Source organism: Hylobates moloch, unplaced genomic scaffold (assembly GCF_009828535.3).
Source record: "Hylobates moloch isolate HMO894 unplaced genomic scaffold, HMol_V3 SCAFFOLD_16, whole genome shotgun sequence".
Lineage (NCBI taxonomy): Eukaryota > Metazoa > Chordata > Mammalia > Primates > Hylobatidae > Hylobates > Hylobates moloch.
The window spans coordinates 30,691,526-30,715,399 of NW_026652291.1; the positions used below are offsets into that span (position 1 = coordinate 30,691,526).

Consider the following 23,874-nt stretch of genomic DNA (forward strand, 5'->3'; position numbering starts at 1 on the left):
GGTCTCAGGTACGAAACCTCCCCAGCACTGGCCTGCCCTCCATGCAGGTGGCCAGAGCAGGTTCCAGCGGCCTGAGGGCAGCCCGCTGACAAACAGGCAGGTGTGGGCTGTTGGGAGTGAACCATGTGTCTGAAGTGATACGGGGATCGGAAGACATGGGGGCAGAGTGCTGACTGCATCTGCTATCCTCCTGCCCTGTCTGCTCCTAACTGCTTTGGTTGTATGGTCCTCATTAGTGGCTTGTTATGACTAGGAGTTATCCTGTATTGATTATCTCATTGAATCCTCAAAGTAGCGCTGTTAGCACCCCCATTTTATGGGTGAAGAAACTGAAGCCCAGAGGCAGCTGCTGTGACCTGCCTGAGATCTCCCTCAGCTGCAAGCTGCTCTCTTCAGTCTTCCTGAAAGTTATTTCAGGTCTCAGCACCCTGTTTGTTTCTTGCATGAGCAGAGACTCCCTGTCTGGTTTGTTCACCATTCACACTCACTGCCTAACACAGCATCAGGCACGTATGAAAAAGATGCTCAATGCATAAGGGAACCTAGAACCAAGAGCTTAGCCTCCACACTAAATGCCAAGCCTCCTGGGATCATGCCTTACGGTATGGTGCCACAGTGATACCCCCTCAGTGCCGCCCAGTGCTGGGGACCACAAGGTGTGGTGGATCCTGGAATGAGTGCCTGCTGGGAAGGGAAAGCCCCTGAGCAGAGACTCAAGAGTGCCAGGGAGATGGGTCCCAGCTGCATTCCGACAGCAGCCTTCTTCACATCTGCAGAAGCATTTGTGAAATTGTCCTCTAAGTGATTCCAGTCTCCTGGGAATGGCAACATTCTATTTTTGGATAGTTTTTGGTGTGTCCCTCAAGTCTCCTCTAAAAGTTGTATAGCATTCACAGCCTGTGTACAAGGTTAGAATTAATTTGTGAGATTGCTAATGGCCTCTGGAATGTGCCACAAATGGTCCCAAAATCCTGCCTGAGAGCTCAGAGAGCTGTGGACAGACCCAAAAAGGAAAATAAGACAACTGGATATAGAGCCCGTATCAATTGGATAAAGTATTTAGACTGTATACAAGCCAAAGAAAAAGCACATTTGCCTTTGGAGGCTGTCTGGGGCCCTGCAGGGGTTGAAAGGGAAGGGCTGCTCCTAGCTCTCTGGAGAGCAGTGGAGGATACAAAACATGCTCCATCCTGTCCTGCCTAGCCTTCACGTGGGCCCGTATCCTTGCAGGTAATTGTGACCATGGTACCCAGCTGTGCTGCCTCTTCCTGGTGCTGGAGAGGGCTGAGTCCAGGCCAGGAAGGAGAGAAGATCACACTGAATGAAACCTAAAGCTGAGTAGGGGCTGGGGCAGAGCTGCTCTTGCAGGCTTGGGAGCTCCAGGCTGGTTGCCACCTGCCCTCCCCAACTCAGACTAAATATCCAGCCCTGCGGGTAAGTGAGAAATTCTTGGCCTCATCCTGCCCAGACCTCTCTGGCTTGAAATCGCCTTCCTTCATGGAACTGGGGCTGCCGTCTGCCCTTGGACTGTTCTTCCTGTTCTTCACCCCAGGGGTTCAAGCTGATTGGCAGACTTATCGAAGCATGAAGGGTAGGGGCACTGGCCTTGGGCTGCAGCCAGGAAGAGGGAGGGAGGGAGAGGCGTAGACCAAGGACAGACATGGAGTCAGAGAACGCCTGAGAGCAAGGGACAGTAAGACAGGCAGTGATATGAAGATAGAGGGAGAGGGAGGCAGGGAGAAGAGGCATATCCTCCAAGAATGCAAGAGGAGTGCTTCATTGCCTAGAGGGAGGGGAAGAAGGAGAAGGCGACAGCTGAGCAGACTGGGCATTTAGCTGGGGCTCCCACAGTGTCTGAGCTGTCTCGCCCATCTGCATTTTTCAGTGGAAGGCATGTATTCTCTCAGGTGGGCCTTAGGCGCTGGAGCAGGGGCTTTCAACATCCCCACATCTGCTTCCCATCTGCATCCCCACTCATGGCGGATTTACATCCCAAGGCTTTCTTGCCAGAGCCACAATCCATTCAAAACAAACCGTGGTTTTTCATTTGTAGCTGCAAATCCATGGAGTCATCTTCAGCTCTCTTGGGTTGCCTGAGGCCCCACAGGGCTCCCGGCAGTGCCAGTGTGGAATCAGGATGGAGAGTCAATGGCAGAGGAAGGAGAAGGGAATCTGGGGGGAAGAAAGAGGCCCTCTGGCTGTGACCTCCAGAGAACTTGAGTCCTTGCTGAAGAGCTTTGGGAGGCACCCCAAGTCCACTGGGTCTCCCAGGCCCTTCCCCCGAGGCTGCACCTGGCGTGCTGTCGGCATGGCCAATTGGTCCTTCATGTATCTGTGAAGTGGGGTGCTGAGGCAGAGCCACAACCAGCCACATCATTGCAAGATGTGCCATGGCCTTGAAAATGGCATTTGTATGTTTTTTTTTATTTTTATGGTTTTTTTTAGACTGAGTCTCGCTCTGTCACCCAGGCTGGAGTGCAGTGGCATGATCTCGGCTCACCGCAACCTCTACCTCTTGGGTTCAAGCAATTCTGCCTTAGCCTGCCGAGTAACCGGGATTACAGGCACATGCCACCATACCCGGGTAATTTTTTATATTTTTGGTAGAGATGGGGTTCTACTATGTTGGCCAGGCTGGTCTTAAACTCCTGACCTCAAGTGATCCACCCCCCTTGGCCTCCCAAAGTGCTGGGATTACAGGCATGAGCCACCGCACCCGGCCATGTGTTTTTAAAAAAAGTTTTAAAAAGCTAGTAAATGGGTTCGATAAAACAACCCAGGCCCAAACTCCAGTTTTTTATGTAAACACAAGGCTGAGAGACTTGACGACATCTGTCTCCCTCCTGCCATTCTGCCATGGTGACTCCCCCCATCTTCTCTTCCCCGGGCTCAGGACCTATCCCCTCCAGGGTTTTTTTTGACCCTTCTGCCACTCCATCCCAGGCCTTTTACTACCTCTCCTCATTAGTCTATTCATTTATTTATTCGTTCACTTACTATTTTCACCACCCATTCAATAATTCATTTATTCAACCACTCATTTATTCATTCAGTGTTTATTGAGCACTGTGCTAGGCTTACGGCAAATAAGAGGCAAATCTTCTAGTGAATGAAAGCTAGCTTGAGGGGAGAGAACAGCACGAGCAACGTCGTGAGTCAATGTATAATTAAGGGGCTTACACAGTACATTCCCTAGGATTTTGGAAAAGGGAAATGGAAATCTTCCCAAAGGAAGTGGGAGTTTGGCGTCTCCTGTCTGCTCTGAGGACGTGGCTCTCTAACAGAACATAGAGGTGGGAGAACTCGAACATCCTTGAGTCTGCCCTGAAGCCGCTCAGGCCTGGAGTTACAGGAAGACATGAGAGGCAGGAGATTAGGTAATAAAAAGGGGACCCTCCACAGTGTGAGCTTCGGTGGGACTCCTGAGGTTGGGGGTAGCATTCTGCTGGCCATCTGAAACCACGCATCAGCCCCTCAGGCCTCTGGAGAGGAGGAGGCCAGACCATGAGGCAAAACGAGAGCTAGGGATGCAGCCAGACTTGCCCGGGAAGAAGAGGCTTGGGCAGAAGACTATGGGAGGGAAGCCAGGTGAGCAGGAGGGAGAGGCTTCAGTTCTGTGGAGGATGGGGCAGGAATCTCCTTGAGAGGAAGTAAGGGGGTGGCCCGAGGTGGGCAGTGGGGTGGTGATGGTGTGTATGTTAGGGAAAGGCAGGAAACTGAGAAGTACTAGAGCAAGACCAGGGGCTCAGGACACAGGCACCGTGGGGGAATCAGGACAGGCTCCTGCTTCGTGCTCAGCTGTCAGCTTTCTGAGGGATTGAAGTAAGCTCAGAACTCTCTCAGTAACAAGTAGTAGAAGGGAATTGATTGTCTCGTGTAACGGAGAAGTCAAGCCTGGGATGAACTTCAGCCCATTCTTGATTCAGGGGCTTGTACAACCCATCAGGACTTTCCCCACCACTCCCGGCTCTGCCTTCAGGGGTGTTGGCTTTATTCTCAAGCCACAAGCTCTTAGCTCACTGGTTTTACCGTGAAAAGCCCCAGCTGCAAAATTCTCTCTAGTGCTGATTAGGTCATGTGTCCTTGCCTGAACCAATCACTGTGGCTAGGGCAATACAGTTATTTGATTGACCAACGCATGAATCACATGATACCAGAGTGTGGGTCTACAGAGGAAAATGGATACTTATGCCAAGAGGGGTGAATGGTTTTGCTAGATGACAAAAATGCAGCTGTTCCTATCCCCCTCTACTGTCTTAAAAAGTAGTGTAGTCTGTGGCCGGGCACATTGGCTCACGCCTGTAATCCCAGCACTTTGGGAGGCGGAGGCGGGCAGATCACAAGGTCAGGAGATTGAGACCATCCTGGCTAACACGGTGAAACCCCGTCTCTACTAAAAATACAAAAAAAATTAGCTGGACATGGTGGTGGGCACCTGTAGTCCCAGCTACTTGGGAGGCTGAGGCAGGAGAATGGTGTGAACCCAGGAGGCGGAGCTTGCAGTGAGCTGAGATGGCGCCACTGCACTCCAGCCTGGGCAACAGAGTGAAACTCCATCTCAAAAAAAAAAAAAAAAAAGTAGTGTAGTCTGTTATATGGTTAGATTATTTTTATTCCAGAAGAATGTATGCTCTGTGAGAGCAGTGATGTCACTTTTGTTCACTGCTGAGATCCCAGGACTCACAACAGTGTGTACTATAATGTAGATGCCCAATAAGCAATTGCTGAATGAATTTAGGATGAGCTAATTGCTGGAAATATCAGACTCCTAACTAATGGTTATTAAATGTTTACATGTACCACGGGCTGTTCTAAGCAATCTATATATGTAAACTCAGTAATTACACAAATCCATGGCCAGGACTGTCATTATCACCTGCACTTTACTGATGGGGAAACTGAGGCACAAAGTGGTTACACAGTAAGTAGCTATAAGGATTTAGACCAAGGCATCTGGCTCCAGCACACCCACTCTTAAGCACTATCTCATACTGCTTGGTAGATATGCCAAGTCCATGAGTCGGACTTTCAGGTCAAGCCAATTTTCCAGCCTACAGTTTCCACGGATACAGTTTCCTTTGTCTTTAGGTTAAAAGTTTCTCCAGTTTTCCTCGAGGCTCACAGAACAGTGGAGGTGAGTGATTCTGTTTTTTTTTGTTTGTTATTATTTTTTAAATACAGGGTCTTGCTCTGTCGCCCAGGCTGGAGTGCAATGGCATGATCTTGGCTCACTGCAACCTCCGCCTCCTGGGCTCAAGTGATTCTCCTGCCTCAGCCTCCTGAGTAGCTGGGACTACAGGTGCGTGCCACCACGCCCAGCTATTTATTTATTTATTTATTTATTTATTTATTTATTTATTTTTAGTAGAGATGGGGTTTCACTATGTTGGCAAGGCTGGTCTCGAACTCCTGACCTCAGGTGATCCACCTACCTCAGCCTCTCAAACTGCTGGGATTACAGGTGTGAGCCACCATTCCAGCTGGAGGTGAGTGATTCTATGGGGCATCTGACATGCATTCTTCCTCCCAGCTGAGAACTGAATTAAATACAGCTTCTTAGTTGGGGAATCACAGGAAGGCTGAGTTTATACATACAGCCTACTTTTTCATTCTCCCATTCATTCATTCAAACTATATGGAACAAGATGAGTCTGAAACATATTGTGGTACCAGGGAATAAGGAAGTACTCAGAAAAGGATGGGCATGTTGAAAGGACACAACAGCCAACTTGTAGGAGCTCCCAGTGGCTGGAACAGTTTAAGCAAGAACATAAAAGAATGATAACATTGAATTATAACCCCTGGGATACAGTAAATACCCGAGAGCCCCTACTGAAATAAGCAATTGAATTTAAAAAATGGGGAAGAAGTAACAACTTCTTGGCAGAAGAATTTCAATTAATAAATATAGAAGAAAGGAGGGAAATACAGAATCACCACTATGCAGACACAATAGTAATAATTGTCGGCCAGGAACAAAAAACAAAAACAAAAAAAAAGTCGTTGGTAAGATCCACCAGTGATGGCCACTAAAATCAGTGGGAGAAGCAGGATATTTGCACAGTCCCAAATTATCTTCCCCAATATACTTATTAACTAAAGAGGGAAGTATAGTAGTAATTTTAGAGTGGAGAAACAGTGGAGAAATCTGGCAGATATGAGTTTAACTAAGAGATCGAGATTAACATCAGGAATAAGATACGTTGACATTACGTATCCCCTGAGATGATGTCTTGAGGTCACAGCATCACCTCTATTCTGTGTATAATCTCAATCTAATCACAAGAAGACAGCAGACATACCCAAGTTGAAAGATAGACTACAAAATAACTGAGGGGTACTTATTAAAAGAGTCAAGGTCATGAAAGACAAGGATAGACTAGAGAGCTGCCATAGATTAGAGGAGACTAAGGAGACCCGACAACTAAATACCCTGAGCGATCTGAGAGCAGAAAAGGGACACGGGGAAAACAGAGGAAATTAGAAAAGGTCCTGTAGTTTGCTTAATGATACCTATGTTAATTTCCCATGTTAATCTGGTAATTGTACTCTGGTTATGTAAGCTGTTAGTATTAGTGGTTCACATACATCACTGTACTATTTTTGCAACTTTCCTCTAAGTCTATAATTATTTCAAAATGAAATGTTAAAACATATTTATTGAGCATCTAATTACCACCAAGCATCTGGGATACAAAAGCTTAGTTGTACAAGGATCACCCTGACAAGGTTCACTCCTGCTTTCAAGTAGCAGTGTTTCTCAAACTTTAATGTGCATTCAAATCACTGGGGTTCTTGTTAATATACAGATTGTGATCTGATATGTCTGTGATGGGCCCTGAGATTCTGTGTTTCTAACAAGCTCCTGGTTGACGCTCATGCTGTGGGCCCACGGACCACACTTTGAGTAACAATGGCTTGAAGTGCAGTAGGAGAGCAAAACATGCACACACGTGGCCACAATAAAAGAAAGTGAGCTGTGCAGTGACAGCTGAGAACATATGTGACAGGAGCCCCAGGCTTCTCACATGGGATCCTGAGCAGAGAGGAATCCTTCAGGCTTTGCGTGCCTTCTGGCCTCAGCCTGGTTCTTGAAAGTGTTGGCCAGTTCTCTCCAGGCTACCTCTGGCTGCAGACTTGCTGGGCCAGGCCAGACTGGGGCTAAGTGTAAAGGGACAGGTGCAGAGTAACTGACGCACTCAGAAATTCCACCAGTGCTTGTGAGAGCCAGGCCTGGGCTTGGGGTGCACACATGTTCTCTCTCAGACCTCAGCTGGTGAACACCAGCCCAGCTTTCCCTGGAACGATCCTTCTGACCAGCTCTCAGGCAAGAAATGCTTGTGTAATGTATTGCTCCCCAGGGCTTTCTGGGATCCAAGAATGTACACAAACAGAGCCAGTCTACCCAGACAGTGCATTATTTCTACTGATAAACATATATGTTCTTACAAATATGCTCACAAAATTGCCGAACTATGCTCAGCACCCAACTGGTAGCTTCAGCCACATTCTGCCTAGTGATACTGTTTTGTTCGGATTCTCAGGCCTCCTAAGTGTACCTGTGACGTCCCTTCCCCAGCCAGTCTCAGCTTGGCAAGCTCTCATAACACCCCACCCTCGCAGCATCTCAATCCATGCAAAGTCATTCTAGACTTTAAGTCCAGGGAGGCCACACTGTGGGCCACTGTGGGACCTGAACAGATAGAATCTTCTCAGTTTAGCTCTGCTTCATGGAAAGGTTTGTAACACATATTCACACAGGGGACTGTGCAGGAAGATGTGCATGTTCACAAACAGGTAGCAGGTGGCATCTGGGAGTCTGGTTGACAGATATGTAATCCACAGCCAAGCAAATGAGCTCTGAAAGATGGGGCCTGAAGAAGGTTGCTGAGTCTTTTTTTTTTTGAGGCAGGGTCTTGCTCTGTTGCCCAGGCTGGAGTGCAGTGGTGCAATCTCGGCTCACTGCAAACTCCACCTCCCGAATTCAAGCGATTCTCCCACCTCATCCTCCCAAGCAGCTGGTATTACAGGCATGCACCACCACACCCAGCTAAATTTTGTATCTTCAGTAAAGACGGGGTTTCACTATGTTTGCCAGGCTGTTCTCAAACTCAGGTGACCTCAGGTGATCCACCTGCCTTAGCCTCCCAAAGTGCTGGGATTACAGGTGTGAGCCACCATGCCCAGCCGGCTGCTGAACCTTTAAGGGCACTTGCCACATGCCAGGTATGTCTCATTTGGCCCTCCCAGACATGCCTTTGGTGGGTGGTGGGCAGGAGGACTCTAACATGGCTGTCAGCTGGGAGCCTGCCTAGCCTGGAATTTAATTCTTTCCCAGCCCCCAACATTTTTGTGGCTTAAGTGAAGTTGAAGCTTCTCTCTAAGATTTCTGTGAACTCCTACAGAATTATGGGTCCTTGAGCCCCTCTGCATCCATACCTGCTGGGGCAACCCTGCTGTGTTCACAGCAAACCAAACACAACTTCCTCTAAGCAAATCTTGTGGTCAGTATGGAGATGGCAGGGAGTTGATCTAACCCTGGCCCTATCCCCAGGGCCTCCCAGGAGATCTGTTGCTGTCCTCTTTCTCTATTCTGATGCTAGAGACCCAGTGCAGACCCCACAGGTTCCTGATAAACTCTGAGTCCTTTCTTGGACTGACAAGTTGGCCTAATGACACTGCTTCAGAGGAGAAGCAATCCCTCATGTTCCAAAGATCAGAGCTCTCCTGATGTCCCATTTTTGGGTCCCATGAGACTTCAGGATCATCTTCCAGCCTAAAATTGATCTCTGTTTTGCTTCACTTATTTTGTCCTTCTTTCAGGTCCAATAGAGCCCATTCCCTCCAGGAAGCTTCCCCCAACTCCCCCAGCACACAAGGACATCTTTCTTTGACCCTCTGTATCCTATTGTCAAACCCATCACGGGAGGCAGGAGAGGAAAGAGGTTACTGGTGCAGGTTCTGAACTTAGCTGTCTGGGTTCAAATCCCACTCCCGCCATCTGGGTGTTGTGTGACCATAAGCAAATTATTTAGTACTTCCAGGCCTTAGTTTCATTGGCTTTAAAAGAGAGATAGTAACAATAATTCCTATCTCATGGGGTTGTTATAAAGATTAAAAGAGATAATGTGTGTAAAGCTATATAGACTAAAATCTGGCATGCAGTAGCTGCTCAATAAATATTACTTATAAATAGCTATTGATATCAACCATTCAATTAGTAGTTAATTTCATACTGCTTTATTCCAAGGGTATCAGGGATGACTTGCTGATGTGAACACAGGAAGGGGTCTCTTAATGATAATTGCAGCAACAACGCATCTCATGCCAGGCACTGGGTTACGGGCTTACTCACATTATCTCTGGGCTTGAAGAACCATCAGTTAACCAGTGAAATAGTGTGGAAATTGTAGCATGTTATGAAGGTAATTTGGTGTTTTTTCTGTCTGTTTGCTTGTTTTTTTTGTTGTTGTTGTTGTTTTTGTTTGTTTGTTTTTTGAGACAAAGTCTCACTTCGTTGCCCAGGCTGGAATGCAGTGGTGCAATCTCAGCTCACTGCAACCTCTGCCTCCTGGGTTCAAGCAATTCTCTGCCTCAGCCTCCCGGGTAGCTGGGATTACAGGTGCCCGCCACCACACCTGGCTAAATTTTTTTGTATTTTTAGTAGAGATGGGGTTTCACCATCTTGGCCAGGCTGGTCTTGGACTCCTGACCTCGTGATCCACCGGCCTCGGCCTCCCAAAGTGCTGGGATTACAGGTGTGAGCCACTGCACCTGGCCATGAGGTGTGTACTTCATTTGAAATGAAGCACAAGTGCAAATACAGGGTTTTAATTTATTGGGGTGTTTTGGGTTTTGTTTGTTTTGTTTTGGCCTGTGTAAATGGGGACTAGGAGAACTGGAGGGTACAGATTTGCCAAGGTTTTTTCCAGAATTGTCCAGTAGGAAAAGTGTTCTGATTATTTCCTGAGCAAGATCTGAAAATCTGTCAGATGGAGGATCAGCAGGGCTATCCTGAAAACCTTCCATTTAGGATCCGAGATGTTTAGTCAGATCTCTCCATTAGACCTAAATGGGGCCTGGAAGCAAGAGGCCTGTCTGGTTGTCAGCTGGTTGTACTCACCATGCCTGTCTCCTTTATTTAAATTGTTAAAAGCAAAGCCAAGCTTGACTCCTAGCTCTCTATTCCTTACAAGCCATGTGACCTGGACAAGTTGCTTAACCTCCCTGAACATCTGTTCCCTCATTTGTGAAATGAGGACAATAATGCTTGTCTAATACTTGAGTCCCCTTGAGGATTAAACAAAATAACATATATCAAGAGCATAGTACAGTGTCTGATACTTAGCACACCAATAGCTATTATTATTTTCCTCATCTTGGGACATGAAAACTGCCTCATAAGCTGCTCTCTTCCCAGAGTATTTGCTTTTTATATTATTTTGTTCTGTCCTCTTCTAAGTTTCCTAGATAAACTTCTTTTGACAAATTCTGCCTTGGCTGAACTTTGGAAAAACGAGCATGTCCATCCCTAGAACAGTGATTGGAGGCTGCCCTTTGAGCTCAGCCACCATGGTGGTAGCTGGAAATCTGGAGAAACTGAGGCAGACAGTGATGCCAAACTGAGGACAGGGCCACTTGGGATGGTGAGAAACAGCTCAGATTTTGTTCTCTTCTCACATGGGGGTATTAACCTATGTTCTTGACTCCCCAACAAATTGTAAGCCCCTGAGGCACTCTGCCTCAGTTCCTCTGCCTATAAAATAGGAATAATAATGCTATCAACTTCGTAGGGTTGTTGTGGGGATTAAATGAGATAATAAACATATGTGCTTAGCACCAAATCTTGGCAAATAGTGTGTGCCCGACAAATACTAGCTTTTACCATTTTACATGTCCATGATGCCTAACATCGCTGGGCACACAGTGAGGTTCCCGAATCCTGGACTCCACCCCTCAGAGTTGGTGCCCTTCTGCCCTGACTCCCTGCAGTCCACCTGAGTTCAGCCCCACCTTGTTGATTACATTGGGAGGTGACATTGAAAGCCGCAGATGCCATCTGTTGGGGATTCTGAATTGTTTCTGGCCCTTATCAGCAGTGTAAAGGGGGCCAGGTTGCAGACAGCTTAATGAGGAAAACAGGAGCTTAGCGGCTGCCAGAGGGCAACAGAGCGCCAGGGCAACAGAGCGCCGGAGCACCAGCCCTTCCTCTGGAGGAGACACTGTCTGCCCAGGCTCTTGGCTGACGTGTGTCGTGAGATCTGACTTCCTCTCTCTGTTTTCTTTGCAATACAGAATAACTTTCCCTACCTCAGGCCCTCACCACCCACTCTCTGGCCCAGCCTCTACCTTGGAAACAGGGTTGAAACATTTGGGAGCTGCCCCATTCATCAAGCATCCCATTTGGATCATTCAATGGTCCCCAGTACTTCCCCACTTCCCCCTTCTCTCTCTCTTGTCCCATGAGGAGTATCCATGGCAAACTCAATAAGAACTAAGATCTTTACCTTCATTTTCTCATTCAATCATTTCTACAGTCCTATGACATAGCTCTTATCCATCCCATTTTTACTGAAGCAGGAGCAGAGTCTCAGAGGTTCAGATCTTTGCCGAAGGTCACACAGCTAGAATAGGGAGCAGCTAGAATTGAATTCAGGCCTTCTGGCACCTGCTCCCTTGTTCCTCTGTACCTGCCTTCCCCTGGGGGAGGATGGCAGGATGGCAAGTGCCCAGTGCTCACAGAGCAGTGTGCTGGATGAGGGGCAGAAGGGAGATGGGGGAAGAAGGGAGGCTGCTGTTGCATAGTTTGCCTTAGGACAGCCTTGACTGATGAAACCACCTTCTAGGCTCCAAGAGATTTCTCTCTCCATAGCTGCTCCTGATCTGGCCTAGAGACAATTGCCTCTGCCTTCTTTATCTCTGAAGCCTTCCCCCCAGCCCCACCTACTTGGCTTTTGACTCCTTGCAGGGTTGCAAAGGGGCCTGCAATGCCTGCACTGCCTGTCTCCTGCTGGGGGGCTCTGGGTTCAGCTGCTGTCTCTAAGCTGGTGGCTGCTTTTGGCTTCTGCTCCAGGAGCTGCAGATGGGCCAGCAGGGGGTCTCCAGAGAGGCCAGACCCTGGAGTTAGTTAAATGAGGACCAGCTGGGTTGAAGCAGGAACGTTTTAGCCTTCCTGAGGCAGATGGAGCCTCAGCCTCAGACCCCTGCCATGCAAGCCCTTTTCCCATCACCCACTCTCCACTTCTTGGGGCTGAAGTTGTTGATATATTTCAGGCCCTGCCTCCCCAGACTCTTCCCCCTGCAGCCCTGCTTAGAGGGCCAGCTGACTGCTCTCCCGTCCTGCCTGTCTGCCCTGGTAGTTGCCCTTCAAGCTGGGTAGTAGCTGTAGATATCAGGAGGTGCTGCTGTTCTCCAGGGCTTGGGAAACTATCCTACGCTTGACCTTTCCCCCCCCGGCGGGGAGAGGAATGTTGAGGCCAGAGCTGAGTGGGATCTGCTGTCCTGGCAGGCAGCCTGCCTGCGCCTCTGGATGAATGATGGGGATGGGCTAAGAGGGTAAGAGACTCTCCCAGCACAGGCAGAAAGGACTGAGGGCCCCAGACTGGGCCAACCTCTCATCTTTGGGGTCCATTCCCCATGCCAGAGCCCTGGGCTGGCTCTCGAGGCTGTCCCCATCCTTCCTGAAACACTGAGCTGTGCGCAGTGTCCTCAGAGTCTGTCACCGCATCACACTCTCTCCAGGGAGGCTGGGTTAGCTGCCCAGAGTTAACAGAGAGGGCACTGGGAGGGGGCAATTGTTGATTCTCAGTCTTCACATCTGAAAATGGCAATAGGGCTGGATTCATGGTTTTCAAGCTATATTCAGACAAGCCCCAACATTCCTCCAAGATGCCTCAGAGGCTAAAAGGCAAAGGGAAGTTAGTGTGTTGGGGTGTTTGGGAGAGATCAAGGGTGGGCCCCTTTCCAGCCACAGGAGCTCCCCAGTTTCCTATTCACATCTTGGATCTGACTCCTGAACCCCTGGCAGTCTGGTCCCTGAATCCCTGCCCCTGCATCCCACACTACTCTGCTTGCCTTCCTGTGAGTTCCTCCAGCACAAGAGCCTTCCTACCTCCAGGATCTTATGACATCTCCTCCTGACCATCCTCCTCCATACCTCCTTTCTGAGTTCTGTGCACCCTTAAGATCTCAGCTCCAATGTCATTCCTTTGGGGATACCTTCCCCAAATCCCCTCCCAAGTCTGTATTAGGTCATCTAGCTGCATACGTCTTTTTCTTAGCTCTACTTCAGTTGCAACTCACTATTGATCTACTTATCTAATTATTTTCCCAGTATCTGTCTCCTCCACTATACTGTATGCTCACAAGGGCTGGAATCAGGTCTGGATTGCATGCTGCTGTATCCCCTAGCACAGCACCTGGGACAGAGTTGGCATTCAGTAAATATTTGTTGAATGCTGAAACACTGCACAAAGGTTTTGCTGAAAAAAAAAAAAAAAAAAAAGTTGAAAACCACTGGCCTAGAGGCTTTCTCAGTCCCCTTCCAATTCCATTTTTTTTTCCTTTGAGACAGAGTCTCCCTCAGTTGCCCAGGCTGGAGTGCAGTGGTGCCGTCTTGGCTCACTGCAACCTCTGCCTCACAGGTTCATGCTATTATCCTGCCTCAGCCTCCCGAGTAGCTGGGATTACAGGTGTGTGCCACCATGCCCGGTTAATTTTTGTTTTTAGTAGAGATGGGGTTTCACCATGTTGGCCAGGCTGGTCTCGAACTTCTGGTCTCAAGACATCCACTTGCCTTGACCTCCCAAATTGTTGGGATTACAGGCGTGAGCCACCGCGCCCGGCTCCCTTCCAATTCTGCATCCACATCCTTAAAACTTGGATGCAATTACCTTCACCACCAAAATATTTCTGGCCCTCCCCATTAAAACTTTACCTGGCCTTTTCTTAATTTCCATGGTGTTTAGAAGGGAGTGATGTAAACAGTAATGGGAAGAAAAGTAAAGGAACTCCAAGAAAGGCAGGGTATTAGCCCCCTCCACCCACTAGAGAAGCAGATGGGGGTGGGGAAGACAGCCGTGTCCTGGAAGAAGAGGACAGGGCCCAGCACTCAGACCTCCTCTGAGTCTCAGGGGGTTTGTTTGTCTCAGGGGACACCTGCCTCACATCCACTGAGCTGCCTGGCAGGGGAGGAGTTTGCTGCCACTTAGGCTCCAGTGACCATAGCACTCAGGCCAGCTGTTTCCTTGCCTTTGAATTAGTGGCTGACCCTGTGTTGTCCCCTGCCTGTTCCTAGCAGCCTGGGAGACTTCCAAGCATGTCTTTTACAGGCCAGATGTGTGTCCACTGGCTGTGAATTCTTGTATGGAGATCAGGTGGGTGGTAATTATTCTAGCAGGAGCTGAGCATGACTGGAAGCTAAGGAGACCATTCTATGGAGCTGTCAAGAACAGAAACAACGTTCTTTTCCTGAGCTTCCTTTTACAGGGAGAGAGGGAGATGCAATCCAGGGCTGCGGCAGGAGCCTTGGCCCCTATGGCAGGTTCTGCAGTGTCCTGGAAATTCCCATCCCCCACCCCATCCATCCCCCACCTCTCTCAATTGACATCACATGTGTAGAGAACATCTGCTGTGCACTTATGCCCAGCACTTCTTCCCTTCCTTGAGTAACAGAAACTCAGTTCTCCTTTGGGAAACTCAAACTCCCCAATTCCATGCATTCCTGGTGGGGCTGCCAGCCACGGGACTCTCCCAACCCTCCATTCTCAAAGGGTGAGCATAGACCCAAGATCTGTCAGGCTCTTCCCTGGGGAATTTGAATCTGAGTTGGAGTCACTACCCATAATGGAAGGCAGTTGCTTTAGAATCATCCAAAGCCAGACAGCTCGTGAGTTCCTGCCACCCAGACCCCCAAAGCTGCCCTGGTCCCTTCTCAGACCTGAGTGTTGAAGGCCTCCTTCAGTACCATGTATCTTTTCAACAAATTCTCTTTCGCCACTTATGTTTGCCAGAGCCGGCTTCTGTAACTTGCAGCCAAAGCTGATGTGTATCCCATACGCTTGTATCCCAGCCTTCTTTTCCAGCCCTTTCTCTTTCTCATGTTCTACCTGAAAATCCATTTTTACTTTCCACACCCTGAAAACCTTTATGCCCCCTAACTTTTTCCCCTGTCAAGACTGCTTAGGAAAGAGTCTATACCCAATCTTTTTTTTGGGGGGCGGGGGGGGGGTAGGGAGTCTCACTCTGTCGCCAGGCTGGAGTGCAGTGCCACGATCTCAGCTCACTGCAACCTCTGATTCCTGCGTTCAGGCAATTCTCCTGCCTCAGCCTCCCGAGTAGCTGGGATTACAGGCACCCGCCACCATGCCCAGCTAATTTTTGCATTTTTAGTAGAGATGGGATTTCACCATGTTGGCCAGGATGGTCTTGATCTCCTGACCTCATGATCCACCTGCCTTGGCCTCCCAAAGTGCTGGGATTACAGGTGTGAGCCACCGTGCTGGATCTATACCCATTCTTTATACTTCAGAGTAAATGAAAACATTCCCTTTGCTCTCCTCTCGGGCAGATGCATTTCTAAGTGCTGACCGAGTACCTTAGCATCTTGTTTCAGAAATCAGAAGTATTCATGAAGAGGTGGGAGAGAGATTTCAGGGGACAGAGTAGATTTTCCCTAAAACGCCCTGCCATAAACCCTGACCCCTTCTCCCCTGCACTTATCCGTCACTTGGATGCAGTGGGAATTGCCTTGTCCCAGACCTGGTCTGTTGGGCAGCTGTTTATATCGGTTCTCTGGGAATTATCCCCTGATACTCATTAAGTTGTAAGAGGTAACTCATTGTTCCCACTGGAGTTACCTGCCTCAAGCTGTGAGATCATGATTCCGTGCAACTAAGCACCTCCAGTGTGTGTAAGGTTCTGAGTCAGGTGTCTGAGATACAGCTGTTCATGTTTGCAGTCTTGTTGAGCAAACAGAGCCAAACCCACCACGTTGACTACATGAACTGAATGCTGTGGGAGAGCTGAGCCCATGGCCCTAGGATTGCAAAGCAGGGAGGGCTGGAGTCCACCTAGCCTGTCTCTCAGCTGGTGTATAAATTGGAGTTCTTTTTTTGTTTTTTTGTTTTTTTTTTTTGAGACAGTCTCACTCTGTCACCCAAGCTGGAGTGCAGTGGCACAATCTTAGCTCACTGCAACCTCTGCCGCCTGGGTTCAAGTGATTCTCCTGCCTCAGCCTCCTGAGTAGCTGGGACTACAGGTGCCCACCACAATGCCTGGCTAATTTCTTTTGTATTTTTAATAGAGATGGTGTTTCACCATGTTGGCCAAGCTGGTCTCAAATTCCTGATCTCAGGTGATGTACCCCTCTTGGCCTCCCAAAGTGCTGGGATTACAGGTGGGAGCCACTGTGCCCGGCTAGAGTTCTTTTCTTACAAGCAACAAGGATTCTAATTTTTATTTTTTGTTCTTAATTAATTTATTTTTTGAGACAGGGTCTCGCTTTGTCACCCAGGCTGGAGTGTGTGCCGAGATCATGGCTCATGGCAGACTTCAACTCCCGCGCTCGAGCAATTCTCCAGCCTCAGCTTCCCAAGTAGCTGAGACCACAGGTGTGTGCTACGACGCCTGGATAATATTTTGATTTTTTGTAGAGATGGAATCTCACCATCTTGCCAAGGCTGATCTCAAACTCCTGGGCCCGGTGATCCCCCAACCTTGGCCTCCCAAAGTGCTGGGATTACAGGTGTGAGCCACTGCATCTGGCCAGGACTCTCATTTGTACATTAAAAAAGAGTAAGGTTACCACAAAGATTTTAGGAGCAAACAGAATAGAAATAAGAACTGAACAAGTAGATAGGAAGAAGGCCAGGAATCTAGGCAGTAATGAGGCTCCCAGCCCCAGGAACTCCTTGGGCTGTGTCTTTTTGGGGAGCTGCAGTTGGATGGTTTAGTCGTAACTGTGTGTCTCTGCTTCAGGGTCAAATCATGGGAGAGAATCTTATTGGGCCAGTTTGGGTTGTTTGCCCCATTGCAAATATTGCAATTTGCTGTTCCATCAGACAGCCTAGAAAAGAGAAGAGCAGTTCCCTAAAGGAAAATGGATGCCGGTAGGAGAATAAGAGAGGAAGGATGCTGGGCAGACAGAGCCCGTGATAGTCACAGGCTGGAGGGTGCCACCCTGTCTGCGAGGTGCACTATTCCCTTGTGCTGTTCCCATAGCAACCATAGGCCGAGCAAAAGGCTGGAACCAATGAAAATCACTGGGTGCAGAGAGGGTTCAGTCCTCTTGTGTTATAGGTGGATAAACTGAGGCCTCAAGGGGAGAGGCCACTTGTCTGTGGTCACAGCCTTAGGTTTTCACCTGCAGCCAGTGTTGATGCTGAATCAGAAGTGCACAGAGTCAAACTGGATCCACAGGCTCTGCTTCTGGTAGGAATTTTCTGTACCAGAGGTGGGGTAGGGGTGAAGGTCCATATGGAAGCCACTGGGAGGGGCCACCCTGCCTGTGAAAGGTTAATGCAGATGTTCTGCAAATATTTATCCACCTGCGTTGGGCCCACTGGAGCTGGGAGGCAGAGTCAGCACCCCTCCACTTGTAACACCATGCCCAGGATGCAGGCAGAAAGGCTACTCTCGAGTCCCTGGATCCTGGACCCTGGAGAGGAAAAACTACCTGCTGGGGTGATCTGCCCCCTGCACACACACAAAAGACAGCCCCTGCTGTCTGTCTAGAGCTGTGTCTAGCTCCTGGCTTTAGTGAGGCTTTGTGAGTGATCCTTGGGGCTCCCAAAGTGACCCTCCTCCTGGGTCTCAGGACAGTCCACTGCAGAAGTCACCAGGCTCAGGCCTCCTTCCAGCCCCCGGCTCTCCCCTGCCAGGCCTAGCCAGATCTTCCCAGTCCCAGACAAGCCCTGCCTTATGTTTACAGTCTGTGAATACTTGTGGCCATTTCTGCTGCCCTGACGGGGCAGGATGGACTCGCCCATTCTGTCTGCCCTTTTAAGTCAGTCAACTGTCCAGTCTTTGGCTCAGTTCAGCTGTTCTCCTCAGGGCTGGTGCCTGCAGCTGACAACCCCCCTGGGGCCTCCTCCCTCCCCAGGGTTGGCAGGGTGCCTCTGTAGCCCCTTGGCTTTCTCTCCACCATGCCACAGTCCCTTGGCATCTTTCTAATCCCCTTTCCCCCAGGAGGTCTTGTTTCAGCCTCATCTGATCAGCCCTCACCTCCCAGCCCCTTCTCCTGGCTGTTCCAGCCTCTAGCTTGAGATTCCAGGGGATGGGGAAGGGACAGGCCCTGTTTCCACCACGCTCGGTCTTTTCCCGTCCAGCTGGCATGGGGAGGATCTTCCCTTGCTGGCCTTCACACGCTGTGCCGTTTCCGTCTGCTTCCAGCTCATTAGTGCAGGTATGATGGGAGCCAGACTTGCCTCTTGCCCAACACTGACCTCACAGCTCCTGCTCAGTGACCCCTTCCCGTTCCCTGCCCCAGCTCCCAGTGCTTCCCACCCAGTCTGGAACACTTGGATACAGCACACAGCATGCAGCCTCCTCCCTACACCTGGCCCCTCCACAGGTTCTCATTGTCTTTCTCAGATTTTCCCTGGCCTGGTTCCCTCTCAGGGTCTGGAAATGGGGAGGCCTTTCTGCCTGGGCAGCCTGTGGATCTAGCCAAACCTTCCTCAGCCAACCCCAAGCCAGGGTGAAAGTCCACTGGCAGGTTTTGTTGGGGCGAGCTAAAGAGGTAATGAACCCCCAGGGCTGGACGGGACCCCCTCAGATCATCAGCCCTTCCAGTGTCTTCTGGGAAACATCACAACCATCCCGGATTGCTGAGCATTTACCAGTTTTCTAGGACAACTGACTTCCCCACTTCCCCTTACCTTTAATAAGAAGAAACGTCACATGAACCATTTTTTGTTTTGTTTTGTTTTGAGACAGGGTCTCACTCTGTTGCCCAGGCTGGGGTGCAGTGGTGCGATTTGCAATCTCCGCCTCCCCTGCTCAAGCGATCCTGCCACCTCAGCCTCCCGAATAGCTGGGACTACAGGGCATGCACCACCACGCTCGGCTAATTTTTTGTATTTTTGGTGGAGACAGGGTCTTGCTGTGTTGCAAAGGCTGGTCTCAAACTCCTGAGCTCAAGTGATCCACCTGCCTCAGTCTCCCAAAGTGCTGGGATTATAGGTGTGAGCCACCACACCTGGCCATGAATCGTTTTTAATGTGTAGAATCTCTTGCTGCCCTCACTCCCTGCACATACTCACCCACCCAGCCTGTGTTGCACTGACTTAATTTTCCGCTGCAGTTTTTGTCAACTCCCCTTTACTTGTGCTCAGTGAGTGTGAAGAATACCGCTCACTGTCCTCTATATGGGAGAAACAAGCAAATGAAGAAAACACCTTGGTATAGGTGAAGATCTGACGGAGCCCGCCCTTGGCCTCCTTTTTCTCCAGGCTGAGGGGTTTCAAAGCCTTTCTTCTGGGGACATATAAACTGCCCATCCTGCTGCTCCTTCATGCCTTGCCCTCTTGGTTTGCCCTGAGTCATCCCCACCTCTGTTAAGGACTCCAGCAGCTGAGCTTGTACCTCTAGCCCAGGTGGGCATTGAAATGCACATGTGGGTTGTGAAATCACCATAGTGAGTCACAACCAGCATTAAAAACAAAACAGGGCCAGGCATGGTGGCTCACGTCTGTAGTCCTAGCACTTTGAGAGGCCAAGGTGGGCGGATCACCTGAGAGGTCAGGAGTTCGAGACCAGCCCGGCCAACATGGTGAAACTCCGTCTCTACTAAAAATACAAAAATTAGCTGGGCGCATCGCTTCTCGGCCTTTTGGCTAAGATCAAGTGTACAAAAATTAGCTGGGCGTGGTGGTGGGTGCCTGTAATCCCAGCTACTCGGGAGGCTGAGGCAGGAGAATTGCTTGAACCTGGGAGGCAGAAGTTGCAGTGAGCCGAGATGGTGCCATTGCACTCTAGCCTGGGCAACAAGAGTGAAACTCTGTCTCAAAAAAAAAAAAAAAGTAATTAGCATGAGTTGTGTTTAAGAGGTTTGAAAGCCACTGCTCCCAGCTGACGTGTGCTGCTGGTACCATTTGGTGTGGAAGTGGGGACACAGTCATCTGTGAGCCTGATGGGCCCCAGTGTTTCCTTAGATTCAGGGCATGTAGAAGAAAAGACCAGAGAAGGCAAAACCCGGGACACTCTGTCTCCTGGAACCCAGGGGAGCAATATGGGCTATGGGATGGTTGTTGGTGGAATGGGGGCTGGGGGTGGAAGGGCTGCAGGTCAGATGGTCCCCAGAGTTCCTTTTGGCTCTGAGGTTCTGCTGAGGCCCACTTCACACTGCCTTTACCTTTCCCCTCCCACATGCTGGGAGAGTAACCCGAGGTCCCTTGGTTCTGACTCCTCCTGCCACAAAATATAGTATTAGGAAGCAGTGTAGTTCTAATTCCTTGTCACATGGGATGCCCCCTGTGGCTGGGCATGCAGCAGTTTGGAGATCAAGACTGCCATCTGTACAATGGGAAGCACGTACTGTTGCTGTCGCCTCCTCCTTCCTCCCCAGCTGGAGTTCTTGTACAGAGACAAGAAAGAAAGATGTTTGACTTGACTTCATGAGGCAGGCTCAAAGCATGCACTTGGCTCTTCTTCCTTCAGCTCTGTTACCTAGGCCGGTTGGCATTTTCCTTGCAGTTTTGGGGCAGTTTCCTCATATTAATGAATGAGCAGAATGAAGGACTGCAAGCTCTGTGAGGGGGCCTGGCACGTAGAAGATGCCCAAGAAATGTTGGCTGGGAGAATGGATTGCCTCTTGTGTGTCCTTTTTGGTGACCAGGCAGCACCATAGCTTGTCAGGCCCACTCTGGGAGTTGTCAAGGATTCCTTCCCCTTTGCCATGGGTTCAAAGTTCATGTTGGAACAATGCCAGCTGACACAGACCTGACCAGCAGCAGCTCAAGCAGTGCAGAAGCTCCACACAGCTTTCCAAGTTTTTTTGTTTTTTAAAAACAGAGTCTTGCTATGTTGACCAGTTCTCAAACTCCTGGGCTCAAGCCATCTTTTTATCTCAGCCTCCCGAGTAGCTGGGACTACAGGTGCGCACCACCATGCCTGGCTAGATATTTGTGCTTTGTATCCTCCTCTTCTTCCTATCTCAGGAACCCTCCACACAGTTACCATGAACTTCATCTTGTAGCCTCTCCTTCCCACGTCTTATCCCTGGGGAAATGTTGTGTGAGGGTGAGGCAGAGACACAAAGACAGCTGGCCCCACATATTTAAAAATGAGGACCAGTCCTCCCATGCCATCTCCCTGGCCCTTCAGTCTCTTTCTCCCAGTCTCCCCGGATTACTCAGTTCTCTCCACTGACTTCGGGAAAACCTGCTGTTGTGTGATCGCCGACCCCTGAGCTAGCTCATTACTCAAGGGAGCCATCAGAGGTTGAAGGACCCCTACCCAACAGCAGTGAGGTCCCTGGGGCTTCAGGAGCCTGGGCCATTCTGCCTTCCCACAGGTCAAGCTCTCAATGCCTGAGATGAGGAGCCCAAGGCCACGGGTGGAGAAGAGGTCTTGGGCAAAGAGAAGTCATGAAATCTTAGGAAAACCCTGGGCCTTTCACAGACTCATACTCCTTAAAGATCTTCCTTCCATGTAGAAATCCCTTCTACAATGCCTCATCCAGGCTGTCTTTGAATACTACCAGTGTCAGACAGCTCATTCATTACTCAGCAGTGGGATCTGTCCTACCGTTGGAGAGCTCCAGGTGCTGCATTTACTAGAGCGGAAATATGTATTTCCATGTTTTTTGCTGTTCCTAGTCCTGAATCTGAAACTCTGTTGTGAACTCCACTGTGATAAATAAAGTACTATTTTTTTTTTGAGATAGAATCTTGCTCTGTTGCCCAGGCTGGAGTACAATGGTGCGATCTCAGTTCACTGCAACCTCCACTTCCCAGGTTCAAGTGATTCTTGTGCCTCAGCCTACCAAGTAGCTGGGATTACAGGTGTACACCACCATGCCTAGCTAATTTTTGTATTTTTAGAAGAGACAGGGTTTTGCCATGTTGCCCAGGCTGGTCTCGAACTCCTGAGGTCAAGCACCAGCCTGCCTCTACCTCCCAAAGTGCTGGGATTGTAGGGGTGAGCCATCACGCCTGGTTAATGGAAACTATTAAGTTTCCATTTGATGTGACACCTCAGTAGCTTTGCCTAGAGTTGGCCACGGTTTCCTTCTTTAAAACGTCTCTTTCATTGGGTTCTATGGCACTTCCCCTTTCCACTTTGGACTTTTCTTCATTATTTCCTTTGCAGGATATTCTCCTTTCCCCAACCTTGAAGTACGAAACTCCTTTTTTTTTTTTTTTTTTTTTGAGACATAGTTTCACTCTTATCACCCAGGCTGGAGTGCAACGGCACAATCTCAGCTCACTGCAACCTCTGCCTCCTAGGTTCAAGTGATCTCTCCCCAGGTAGCTGGGATTACAGGCATGCACCACCACACCCTGCTAATTTTTGTATTTTTTTTTTTTTTTTTTTTTTTTTAGTAGAGACAGGGTTTTGCCATGGTGGCCACGCTGGTCTGGAACTCCTGACCTCAGGTGATCTGCCTGCCTTGGCCTCCCAAAGTGCTGAGATTACAGGCATGAGCCACCTCCTCGCCTGGCTGAAATTCCTTTTTTGTGTGTGTGTGTTTTTTTTTTTGAGACAGAGTTTCACTCTTGTTGCCCAGGCTGGAGTGCAATAGCTCTATCTTGGCTCACCGCAACCTCCACCTCCCAGGTTCAAGCAATTTTCCTGCCTCAGCCTCCCAAGTAGCTGGGATTACAGGCATGCGCCACCACGCCCTGCTAATTTTGTATTTTTAGTAGAGACAGGGTTTCTCCGTGTTGGTCAGGCTGGTCTCCTGACCTCAGGTGATCCACCTGCCTCAGCCTCCCAAAGCGCTGGGATTACAGGCGTAAGCCACCACGCCTGGCCCGAAACTCTTAACTCTTAAAAAAAAATTATTGAGGGATGTATTGTGTATCATATAATCTACGATTTTCAAGTGCATAATTCAATTTTTAGTAAATTTACCAAGTTTTACAATCATCACTATAAATCAATATTAGAACATTTTATCATCCCAATAAGATGTGATGCCCATTTACTGTTAACCTTCTCCCTTAAATACACTTTTTGTCTCTCTCTCTCTCTTTTGGAGACAGAGTCTCTCTGTGTTGCTTAGGCTGGATTTGAACTCCTGGGTTCAAATGATACTCTTGCCTCAGCCTCCTGAATAGCTAAGACTACAGGTGTGCACCACACCCAGCTAATTTTTAATTTTTTTTTTTTTGTAGAGATAGGGTCTTGCCAGACCCTTTTGTAGAGATAGAGTCTTGCTATGTTGCCCAGGCTGGTCTTGAACTCCGAGCCTCAAGTGATCCTCCCCGCTCGGCCTCCCAAAGTGCTGGTATTACAGACATGAGCCACCACACCTGGCTTCTGAGCCCTGGATTCTATCCAAGATGGCACTAGACCTTTAAGGAGGTTGTATTGTTAGTTTATTTTGAACCAGTAGCTACCTAGGCTCTCCCTATTCACTGCTGAATAGTTTGCACCACTGTCTCCCCCAAATTTGGGTCATTTCACGTGAGCCGCTATCAAAGCAAGTATCTCTTTTTTTCTTCTTTTTTGAGATGGAGTCTCTCTCTGTCGCCCAGCCTGGAGTACAATGGCACGATCTCGACTCACTGCAACCTCCGCCTCCCGGGTTCAAGCGATTCTCCTGCCTCAGCGTCCTGAGTAGCTGGGAGTCTCAAATTCCTGACCTCATATGATCCACCTGCCTCAGCCTCCCAAAGTGCTGGGATTACAGGCTTGAGTCACCACGCC

General features: G+C 49.2%; 1 protein-coding gene across 3 annotated transcripts in view; it reads left to right on the plus strand.

The window, feature by feature from the left end:
* Positions 1–23,874, plus strand: part of AREL1 (apoptosis resistant E3 ubiquitin protein ligase 1) — an 88,595-nt gene extending 64,721 nt beyond the window's left edge. For all 3 annotated transcript variants that reach the window (XR_009210242.1, XR_009210240.1, XR_009210243.1), the window contains one exon: positions 23,679–23,874. The gene's annotated coding sequence lies outside the window, so the exon portion shown is untranslated. The remainder of the gene's footprint in view (positions 1–23,678) is intronic.